We start from the raw sequence: 12,306 nt of genomic DNA, 5'->3' as shown, positions 1-12,306 counted from the left end.
GTTGTTACTTGTCACTTAACAATGAATAAGTTTGAAAATCATGGGGTGCTGCATATGCATTGGAAACATGTACAGTAACAAAGATATAACAACTCCTTATAAACTCAAAGGTACAGAATGGAAATATCTGTATATGTATATATATGTATATGTATATATATATATATATATATTTATATATATATATATATATATATATATATACATATACACTATGTATGGCTATGTATGGTAGTCAAGTACACACTATGAATGGGTATATATAGTAGTCCAGTACAAGCTATGTATGTCTATATATTGTAGTCCAGTACACACTATGTATGGGTATGTATTGTAGTCCAGTACACACTATGTATGGCTATGTATTGTAGTCCAGTACACACTATGTATGGGTATGTATTGTAGTCCAGTTCACACTATGTATGGCTATGTATTGTAGTCCAGTACACACTACGTATGGGTATATATTGTAGTCCAGTTCACACTGTATGGCTATGTACCATAGTCCAGTACACACTATGTATGGGTATGTATTGTACCCCAGTACACACTATGTATGGCTATGTGTTGTAGTCCAGTACACACTATGTATGGCTATGTGTGGTAGTAAAATACACACTATGTATGGCAATGTATTGTAGTCCAGGACACACTATGTATGGGTATGTATTGTAGTCCAGTACACACGATGTATGTACAGTCACTAATGGATGTATTTTTTCAACGTGTGAGTTGTTTTTACATTTATGCAGCAGAGTGCTCAGAAAATCACTTTGAACATGAGAAGTTGAAAAATCTCTTATTACTTCCAGCTCTGACTTAAACCAACAAAATAAATGTATGAAATCTTTCAACATGCTATATTAACAAACCTTGCATACAATATAATGTTACTTAATTACATATGGTTGTGTGATGTGTCATAAGAGGTGTTAAAACTATGTGAAGCTAAACTGAAGAATTTAATACAGGATGAATTCCTTCTTTTTGGAGAGTGGCACTGCACACGAAATGTAAATATTTGGGTTTAAAAAGTGGTGCCTTTTGTGACAAACTTAGGTGAGTTCAAATAACAAAAGCAGTGTGATTTTAATCAGCTTACCCAATGCAGTTGTTTTTGAGTTGTTTGAAATTAACAGATACTTTCTAAATATGTATAGTAGGTGCTAAGTGTTACTCCAATTCACACTAGGGAAGTTCTGGTTTGTTATGCACTGAGTGGTCTGAAATCTAAGAAGTTCAGTTCATTTGTTACAAATTTAAGGATTAAATGTGAATTATCAATTGTTATTGGTTAATATTTAGGACTTATATCATACTAAATAAGATATTATATATTTGTACTATTTCTTTAGAATTATTATTGGTTGAGAAGAATTCTTGATACTAAAATTTGTTCTTTGATAGCTGGATTTTACCTTCGGGCATCATTAACTTACTACTCGCTGACATCATTAACTTAATACTCGCTGACATTAACTTAATACTCGCTGACATCATTAACTTAAAACTCGCTGACATCATTAACTTAATACTAGCTGACATCATTAGCTTAACACTTGCTGACATCATTAACTTAATACTCTCTGACATCATTAACTTGATACTCGCTGACATCATTAACTTAATAGTCTCGCTGACGTCATTAACTTAATAGTCTCGCTGACATCATTAACTTAATACTCACTGACATCATTAACTTAATACTCGCTGACATTAACTTAATACTTGTGACATCATTAACTTAATACCAGCTGACATCATTAACTTAATACTCGCTGACATCATAAACTTGATACTCGCTGACATTATTAACTTAATACTCGCTGATATCATTAACTTAATACTCGCTGACATCATTAACTTAATATTCGCTGACATCATTTACTTAATACTCGCTGACATCATTAATGTAATACTCGCTGACATCATTAACTTAATACTTGCTTCCTCAAAGAATGACAGAGAGTACCACACCCCCCCTTTGAACTGTGGTGTGTTTTACTTTTGTCTGACATGAGATATCTCTATCACAAAAGATATCAGGCAGAAGCCAAAGTTAAAAAAAACTACTTCTAGTTACTAAGTAGCATACTTCATTTTCTTAGGGAACATAAGCATTATTTAACAAAAAGTGTCAGGATTTGCAGGAAAAGGAAGAATATGTGATATGAAACATGACAAATACACTGGGAAAGATGTAAACGCAATTTGAGCTTCTGATGCCGCTTTTGAAAGTCAGTCATTGTGTTTCAAAATTATTTGAAATATTCTTGAAAGTTGCCCATAGTAACGTCTTTTTTACAGACTTATGGCAGGGGGAAAACAATTTTTTCCAATAGATTGAAATGTTGAAAAAAATGCCCAAAATATCAATCTCAGAAAGTTACTATGTCTATATCTTATACTAGTAGTTCTTGCTGTAAAACCTTTCAAATATCATTTTGATATGGTCATCTATACAGCTGTGTTTTTTTCTTCTTCATGTTTATCTGTATACTGAGTATGTGAGGCAGTATCAGATAACAATAGCTGACTGTTTTGTTTTTTTCACTTTGTTCGATCATCATTAAATTAATGTCTTCACTCATTTCAAGAAAGGAAAGTGAAATCGAAATGCGTCCAAGATATGTTTTTGAATAAACAATTCTAACTTCAAGTGGCAAAAGTGCCTACATATATAGTTACAAGATAAATAACATTTTAGCTATGTGGGTATTGCTAGAAGGTATTGCACTACCGTGTGAAATTACACAAGACATAAATATCAGTCTTTCAGAAACTGTTTTAGTGCATCAAGAAACTGATCAAAATCTGTTCAGTTATCACATGGGCAAAGGGTTTGTAATTATGCATTTGAAGGAATATTACATTATAAATCCCAACCTCTGTAGATATGTTACTTTTGCCACACATCCTTCTTTCTCCCCCATCCACTCCTAGGAATCAATGCTTATAATGCATTATGGAGGAGTAATTTTATTGAACTCTATCCGACTAGAACCCTGTGTATATATGCTATGAAGAAGCACATCATTCATTGAACACACTGGTAGTATGTATCAAGTGATACTTCCTTCTAAACCATAAAGTATAAGCCCATATAGTCTAGCTTTCACATTCACAATATTCTCTAATTTGTCAACCAAAATATATCACGTTAATAGAGGAATGTTGAAGGAATATTTTGTGGCCTGCAGGAAGAATAGCCTTTACTATGATTGTGCAAGTTCTGCATCTCAAACGACCGCTTCCATCCCTCGGGAAAATTGATTGCTTATCTTGGGACTATGAAGGATAATGTAGATGCAGGCTTGGTCTAGTGTGACCCTTTCACAAATGCTACAAGTCAGTCTAACGAAGCGGGACCTGTCAGTGAAGTCGTATAGGGATATTAAATTTTTGGGGGGAGGGGGGAGGGGGGAGGGGGGGCTTGGGGTTGCGATGCGAGAGAAGGAAGCTTCATAAAGAACCCCTTCCATCCCATATTGATTGCTTCTGGCTTTTGGGATCGAATGTGGAATAAGGCCCACCTTGGTCGAGTGTGACCCTTTCACAAAAGCTACAATCAGACATATGAAGCTGGCTCACCTATTACTATAATGATGTCATATTGCAGTATTCATTGTGCTTGTTACAAACTATAGTCTGTATTTTTGTTTTTGTTTGGCATGCCTCTGATTGGAGGGTGGGAGGTTCCTGGAGAAGGAACAGACAGGGATTGGATTGGGGTATATAAACTTATCACGACTTTGAAAAGAGCTCAGCTGGGGAATTTTGACCCGTGTGATCACATGATGACTTATCGACAGAAGTTCAAAATTAACAAACTGAGCTACTTCTGTATTTAACCAACTCACAAGTCTTGTAGGGTGCTCCCTGGCAGCCGGTCAAGTCCCGTTCTCTTTCTGGAAGGGGAATTGAAGCTCTTAATTCTTTTGATTGACTAAGAAGAAGCCCAAAAATGGTATTAATGTAAATCCATATCCCTCCTCCACTCCAAACTTCTTTTTTTCAACCCGGGCCACAAAAGTTGTTATGTGGATTTATCATAATACTTCCTGTCATTTCTGGCCATTGTTAGATTTCTAAAATATACAGCAGTATAGTCTCTTACAATCTAGGTTATACTATTGAAGTTGAGCCAAATGCTGGTATTTTAGTCAATTCTAAAGTCCCTGCTTAACTAGATACAGTACAGTAAACAACCTTGGTTCATGACATGTGCATACAATTATACAATTTACTTCGTTATAGTTTCACATCTCGTAAAATTTATGGACACTGATGTTTTCGCAGTTTAATCCTTGCAAGCTGCACTTTTTTTTTTTATGATTTTTTTTTTTTTATATTCTTACTCTCTATCATTTCTAATACCACAACATCAGCGCCCAAATAATTTTGCTAACCAATGAGGTGTGTTCGTGTAACAAGATGCGATAGCTTCTCCTTACAGAACTGCCAAAAATTAATTTGGTCGGCGTAATATCGTTAAAAAAGTAAGGGTTGAAATTTTTGTGTTTTGGGGTCCAAGCTGTATCTATTGCAAGAGATCTGCTTCCTTGACTGCCTGCACAAATTTTGCAATATGAAGTTTGATTTTTCAATTTTGATTTTGTAATCGTAATAAATTAACAGCTGAGTTTCCGACCTTAACTTGTGAGTAATTCCGGCAAGCTTCATTAGTTGGAGATGATGCATGATGCAGCATTGCTATTTAAAATAAGGTAAAGTTTGACAATTTTGACAATTTTTCTCTTTTGGCTGTAGATGTTATTCTAACCTATACGGTAAGTTTGTTTGTTTATGCTGGATATTTTGCCATATTTAGCTCTGCTTAATTTTTGTCTGATATTTAATTTACATGGTGAAGTATAGAAGCACTGAAATTTCTGAATGCCAATCAATTATTTGATGCCATTTTGCCTTCACCCTAACTATAACAGAGTAGGTTTAAGAAGAGTCTTTTCAGATTGATTCCAACTACTTTAATTTTCCTCTTGTTTTTCAATTTCTGTAAAACGTTCTTCTTGATATTAAATTTTGATCAAATCTCTTATTTAGAAGAGTTAGATCTAGTTGCTTGCTTGTTTGTTGTTTGCTTGTTTGCTTGTTTGCTTGATTTTGAGATTGCATTCAAGAATTTGGTAGCTCTAAGAGCAGAGTTTTCATGTTTGCAAGATTTATTAATTCATAATTCTGTAGGATAAATTAAGAAATCATGACAGACACATTCCAAAAACTTAGAAAACACAAGAAAAACATATATTCTAATAATATAAACTAGTTTGGAGGTTGATTTATGTTTGGCGTGATAAAGAGGAATTTATAATCTTAGCGTGGTAGAAAAACCAAGCGGATCTTCCTGGATTGAAAATTCTGCGAAGAACACGTTAAGTTTAACATTAGTACTGGATGGTAGATCCAATAGGAGAACAAATTATTAATAGTCAAGCCCATAATGTGGGATTAGGTGGCACAGTATTGAAACATGATCAATTTCAGTAGGTCAGGGAGATGGAAAAGTGCAGAAGTAGGTTGGAGACAGGTAAGTGTCATAGCTCATAAATTCCAGTTCATTGCATTTTTTCTCTTCTTCTTTTTGGACATATGTTCATTTGAAGTTTTATGTATGTTGTAAACAAAGTGAACTTAAAGCAAACAGAAGTGTTTTGACATAGTAACACTATAAATGTAATCGGCATTTTGTCAGGTAAAATAAACGATCCAATAATATTATGCTCTGTTTATGGAAGATATGTTTATCTATATCAAGGCCTACTGTACGTAATTAACAAGTTTTGTTTTCTTGTAGTTATATATCCGATCATGTTAGTACTTTGACGGAAACTTGACACAAATTTTTTACCTACATATATATTTATTACACATGTTTCAATTCACATGTTAACATGCAGAAAGCTGACACTTTGGCATTAAATGTAAGGTAAAAAGAAGAAGTTTAAAAAAAAATCACGTATATGAACAATATTTGTAATTTTTGAAATATAATTGCTTGGAATGATACAGAGGGTGTGTACTTGAACACATCTCAACAATAACTTGTCTAATTATGCTTCTCATATTTGTTTTGTGTGCAGTACAATGTATGTATATATAGGGTAGGCTTTCTTACATGCTTGCCTTAATGTCAGTGTTTGTCTGGGGCACCATACAATGTACAGTAGTGTATCTTATTGAAAGTAGCTCTCCTTTGACTATTTGCTCTTTTTTAGCAAGGTACATTTAATTTAGAACCTAAAGTTAATGAAGCTTATCAGCTTTGACAAAAGTATCCTACAATGTAATAGATTTGTATTCATATATAGCTTGCCTATAGCTTTTAACTATTTGTTTGAGGACCTATTGTGTAATGGTTAATTAAGAATTGCGGTATATATATATATAGATATAGATATGCAGTATAACTTCCCTTTGCTATTGTTGGTGTATTTCTGTGGTTTATTAATATTTTACTATTTTTTGGTGCACAGATCAAAGTGCTTTATGATTGGTAGTTATATATAGCAAATTCCTTTAACTATTTGTTTGCTGCAACACTTTATATAGTACATCATGATAGTGCTGCCTTTTACGATGTTAGGTAACACATCACAATGTAGAAATTGGCTTGCAGTTATAATAGGGAATCCCATTAACTATTTGTTTGCTGTAGCACTTTATATAGTACATGGTTATGTTGCCTTTCACTATGTTAGGTATTAACACATCACAGTGCATTATACGGTTTGCAGTTATATATAGTAAATCCCTTTAACTATTTTTTTGCTGATATAGCACTTGATATAGTACATGGTTATGTTGCCTTTGGCTATGTTAGGTAACACATCACAGTGCATTATACGGTTTGCAATTATAAATAGTAAATCCCTTTAACTATTTGTTTGCTGACATAGCACTTGATACAGTACATGGTTATGTTGCCTTTGACTATGTTTGGTAACTATCCCAAGCAATGTTTGGTTTGCACTTTGCAGTTATATATAGGGAATCCCTTTTAATATGTGTTTGCTACAGCTCTTTATATAGTACATGATTCTGCTGCCTTTTACTATGTTAGGTAACACATCACAATGTGGTATATGGTTTGTAGTTGTATAGCAAATCCCTTTAGCCATTCGTTTGTTGTCATGGTTACATCATTCAAAGCATTTTATATGATTACATCAAATAACTTTCATTCTGATTGTTATGGAGGACAATGGTATAGCAACATACTAGAAGCAATTATTACTTCTAATTTATTTGTAAACCTCGAGACTTTTGTAAATCTAATCGGTAGTAGTCATGGTTATACTTTTTGCCTGAACAACTTTAATCCTTTTCTCATAATATTACTTAAATTTATCTCTGTTTATTGATAGTATCCTGCCCAAAAAAATTCTGATCCTTTTTTATCTTGTCCTATTAATAATGTTCAATGAGCTGGTAACTAAGCATGCAAAGGATAAAAAGTTAGCCTGATTTTTCTAATTTATCGAGGTAGACCAGGTCAGGTGGTACCGTACATTGTTTGGTGAGAATATTATAGATAGATCTAATAGGCCATAAAGCACTGATATTGAAAGAAACATTTAAGCTCAGCTTTGGTTTTTCTAACATAAAACCGCTCATGAAAAGTAGCAAGGGTAAATAATGCAAGTCTGAGCAGTGTATATATATTCTGTTCATATCACTTGCAATTTGCATGTCAGTAGAAATGCCAAGCCTGATTCTTCATTTGTCAAAGTAGGACGGTCGCATAAAAGTGTGTGCATGATGTTGATAGAGTTATAGGTTATACAGTAAAGTTAATTGTTATGTGAAAAGGTTACAACAGACTTTGCTAATTAAGCTTTTAACATAAATCTATCATATTACAATTAAATAAACATACAAGGGTAAAATTATGCAAGACTTTAATAACAGCATATGTTCCGTTGATGAATAATTGGAATATCAGATTTTCAGCTCAGATCTTTCAAGCAGTACATAAATATTCTATGCATGTCATGTCGGTAGAAAAACTTAGCCTGATTCTTCGACATGCAAATTTTAAGTAAACCGGTCGGATTCATAGTTTACGAAGGTGTGTGCGGGGAAGGTTTAGGTCCAGAAGAAAATTTTTCCTTGTGTTGTAAACAAACAATTAGTATTGCTAGGATAAATATTACAATATAGGCAAAATATATGGATGCAAGCTTTTGCTCCCGATATCATTTGACAAATGCAGAAGTAACGATATTGCAATATTTTAACTTTCATAATAAATCGAGTTATGAGTCACAGGTTTTTCTAGTAACAAAATGAAACTTTGTCATTATCTATTTGTAGGTTGGAGGGAGGGAGGGGGGGGGCATAAGATGGGGTCATAATTTCCGGTTGTATTGGTTGTGATGTTTAAATTTATCGCAAGTGTTGTTGTTGTTCCTTTACCTCTATAAAATTGGTTGGAAAATGGATTGTCAGAAGTAAGAAACTGAGGTGGAATACGATTGTCTGAAATATTGAAACTGATATTTTGTCAAAGTTAGATCCAGCATGCGGCATGTCCGAGCATTCATCGCTACACTGATCGTAGGATCTCAATATATTGATTGTGAAGGAGAGAACGAAAACTCCTATGGGTATGGAAAATCTGATATTGCAACGTTACCCTGCAAACACTATAGAATATGTGCTCATTATCATTAAATTTACATGTTAGCAACCAGCAGTTTCACTTCAATGCTTTGAGCTTTTCTCAAACTAAACATATCCGCATACCTGCATTTCCAAGAGTCCATTAAGTATTAAGAACAGTTCTCTCTTCCCTCCCCCTCCCCCCCTCTCTCCTTCTCCTCAACCGAAAGATGAGGGAACAATAATTTCATAGATATCTCTGTTTTTGAAATTCTCCAGGTTTTTTTGGGGGGGGGGAGCAGTCATGAAACATTAGGCCCACGTTATTTAACACTTTTCTGAAATAACTCATATCATTACCGTTCCTTCTCACCTTTAACGGTAGCGCTTCCTTACTTTTGTGGCTTTCATATATAATGATTGAAATGTATGCTGGTACTGAAGTGAATTATGTGCATCCAAGGATTGTATAAGAAAGGGGGAGAGAGAGAGGGAGGTATAATCAGTTTATTTTTAAATTATAAATACTGTGTATTTGTGTTGTTGTGGAAAGGGGTTGGTACTTCCTTATATAATGGTATTTACTGATTCTAGGTTGATTCTATTATCCCAGTGGCTTTCTGATCTAACTAGTGGTGGATTTTTATAGGTGAAATGGGGCCATTCTCGGTCACGTGTGTGACGAAAAAATGGGGAGATTTGCACTTTACCACTAAGTAACTACTTTTAGGTAAAGAAAGTTGGGTTGATTGTAGTACTTAAGTATGCACTAGGGGTCTCTTTTACAAAACCATATAGCTTAGCCAAATTCAGAACATTCATGTGCTGGCAGAGGTCATATAAAGGTCGGTCACGTGTGTGACGTGAAATGAAACTGGCTTTTTTGCACAAAAAAATATGGGCAAATTCCTCAGTTTCTAACAGGGCTGGATACCCCTAATTTCTCATGTTTCTACCTTAATGTGTTTCCATTCTAACAAGACATTTCACCTCATGATTTCACTTCTTAAAATTAGCATAATACTACATAAGCTAAAAAAATCCGGTCACGTGTGTGACATTGTTGGGTCACGTGTGTGACATTCTGAATTTTCAGTCCATAGTATGCAATTTTTGCAGTGCAAATGTGACTCTAGTAATGACCAAAGAACAGCACTGATGTTGATATTCCATAGGAATTACTTTAAAACAGTTTTACTGCCATGATTTGGAGGGTCACGTGTGTGACATTTTTTGGTCACGTGTGTGACATTCTGCATTTCCATGGTAAAATGTCACACACGTGACCATCGGTCACGTGTGTGACGACTAATTAGAGGCTATTAATAATTGGAAGGAATAATTGTTTGACTGGATATTTTGCAGAACTAACAGTCTGTACCAAGAACGGTTGCATATCAAGTGTGGACATCATAAGGCACATCAGTTACTTTTTACGAAAACTTTTGCGTTATTTTGGTCACGTGTGTGACATCAAAATTACGCTAATTAGCACCCATTATTAACGAAGAATTGAAGATCAGAAACCTCTGCTTTAGGAATGAAATAAATGAACCCATGTATAACTGCCTCCATGTGATAGTTGATAACTGAAATATTATTTCTAGATACTCATGTAGAAAAAACAAATATACAGTTAAAAACTACAAATTTTGGCTAAAACTTACAATAATGCAAATTTATGCAAATTAATATGTTATGGTTGTAATTTTAATGAAAAAAATATGAAACAGAAAACTTGAGGAATCCCTCTAAAACAAAAAGTATAGCATTCGGTCCTGATGAACACTTTAGTTTTTTCATGCCAGTTTCATTTTCCAGAGAATGGCCCAATGAATGACTATACATATACAGTATATATATATATATATCTATATATATATATATATATATTATTGAAATAGTTATGAGTTGGAAAATCCAGAACAGTGAATATATATATATATATATATATATATATATACATATATATATATATATATATACATATAAATATATATATACATATACATATACTTACATCATATACATACATATATGCAAAATATGGTTATAAACTGTGTTCGTCATGTCGTTGGATTCATATCAACGAATCCATTATATCTTAAATAAATTGTTTGGTTAGTCTACTTAATAATGGCTGAAGGTTAAGTGAGAAGATAATTGTGTTTGAAACAAAGAGACTGCAATAATAGTTTTGACCTCTGGTACTGGCATGCCTTAAAGAATTATAAGTTTATAAATATATAAACTCATAGAAAATTGTCTAGCAGACTAGAAGAAACTTTGGTGTCTTTCATTTTTCATTCACTGCCTGAGGCAATTTAGGAATCTATGCGACGTAGATTGCGTGTTCGTGTAGGTGTGTGTGTGTGTGCGTGTGTATGTGTAAGTATGTATGTGCATATGTATGTGTGTATGCGTGTATGTATCTGTGTGTATGTGTGTGTGACATCTTGGCTGGTAAGTTCTATGACTCAAAAAGTATGATACACGGTGGTTCAACTTCATACGTGGCATCATACAAAATGATCATCTTAAGTTTGGCATCTTAAGTTTGGCAGCTCTCCCGTACAAAGCGCTTTAAATGGAGCTGATTGGTTGAAAAGTTTCTTCCCACATGCACAAGAATGAAGACTTCATCAAGTCTAAGACTGACCATCAAAACGCATCTTACGTAAATTTCAAGTTCCAACCTCAAAAGCCTTTCAGGTAAGGGATTTAGTCAAATACGGATGAAAAATTGGGAAGGAAGACGGTCAGTTGGTTGAGGGATAAAGATACATTGTACTAATTGATGACGAGAGGTCAAAGGTTGTTTTAAAGAGCTCTATAGGTCTGCATAATTTGGCCAAAATGTGAAATTATATTATTCATTGTTGGATCTTTGTTTTTGATACAGTAATTGGTAGTGGAATTAAAATGAAATCCATAGGGTCAAAGGGGGAAATGCAGTCATAAGGGTCAAAGGCTAACCCAGTTATTTTAGAAGAGTTGCTTCCTAAACATTTTGAGCTTACAGTAGATTTCTCATCTATTTTCCCATCATTTTTCCTCCCTCACCCTCACCCTCACCCTCACCTCTCCCCCTCCCTCCCCCTTTGTCTCTCCTCCTCTATCTCTTCTCTTTCCCCCCCCAAAAAAAGTCCCCCCCCATAGAAAAAGCCTTTTTACAGAGGTCTTAGGTAGAGGCTATTGTTATAAACTTATGTAGGATTTGCTTCAATAACTTTTTCAGTTTACAATAGAGCTCTTATCTATTTTAAAGTCTGTTTCGTCATTGCATACAATATTTTGAACTGATTGGTTTTATCGAAAGGTTGTGACTGCATGTAAAACACTTTCAACTTGTACCATGCAGTCAATTTAATTAAAACCACCAAGCTATTATTCATATATGATGGCTTCAGTGAGTTAGAGGTTTCTTCTTTACTATTTATTTATTTAATTTTAATTATGCTACGACATCCTTTTTTAAAGCAAACCACACCACATTTCCTTATAACTGTTTAACAACAGCCAATTTCAGTTTCACCACGAAGCCAACTCACATGGTGCCTTCAGGTATTAAAAAGTTACATAAAAGATTCTGCCCGTTGAGTTAAAGAATTGCTGTTTGCATTCAAGAAACAATTGAACTTGTTCAATCCTCTCACTATATGTTTCATATCACTACTCTCTCTC

The 12,306-nt window shown here is 34.1% G+C and overlaps 1 protein-coding gene across 1 annotated transcript in view; it reads left to right on the top strand.

Annotated features, from left to right (window-relative positions):
• The window catches only part of LOC139970644 (prospero homeobox protein 1-like), an 87,020-nt gene that overhangs the window by 24,383 nt on the left and 50,331 nt on the right, over positions 1 to 12,306 (top strand). The gene's annotated exons all lie outside the window — the stretch shown is intronic.

Source organism: Apostichopus japonicus, chromosome 8 (assembly GCF_037975245.1).
Source record: "Apostichopus japonicus isolate 1M-3 chromosome 8, ASM3797524v1, whole genome shotgun sequence".
NCBI classification, from domain to species: domain Eukaryota; kingdom Metazoa; phylum Echinodermata; class Holothuroidea; order Aspidochirotida; family Stichopodidae; genus Apostichopus; species Apostichopus japonicus.
The sequence above is the reverse complement of the archived record's forward strand: the minus strand, read 5'-3'. Positions and strand labels throughout refer to the sequence as shown.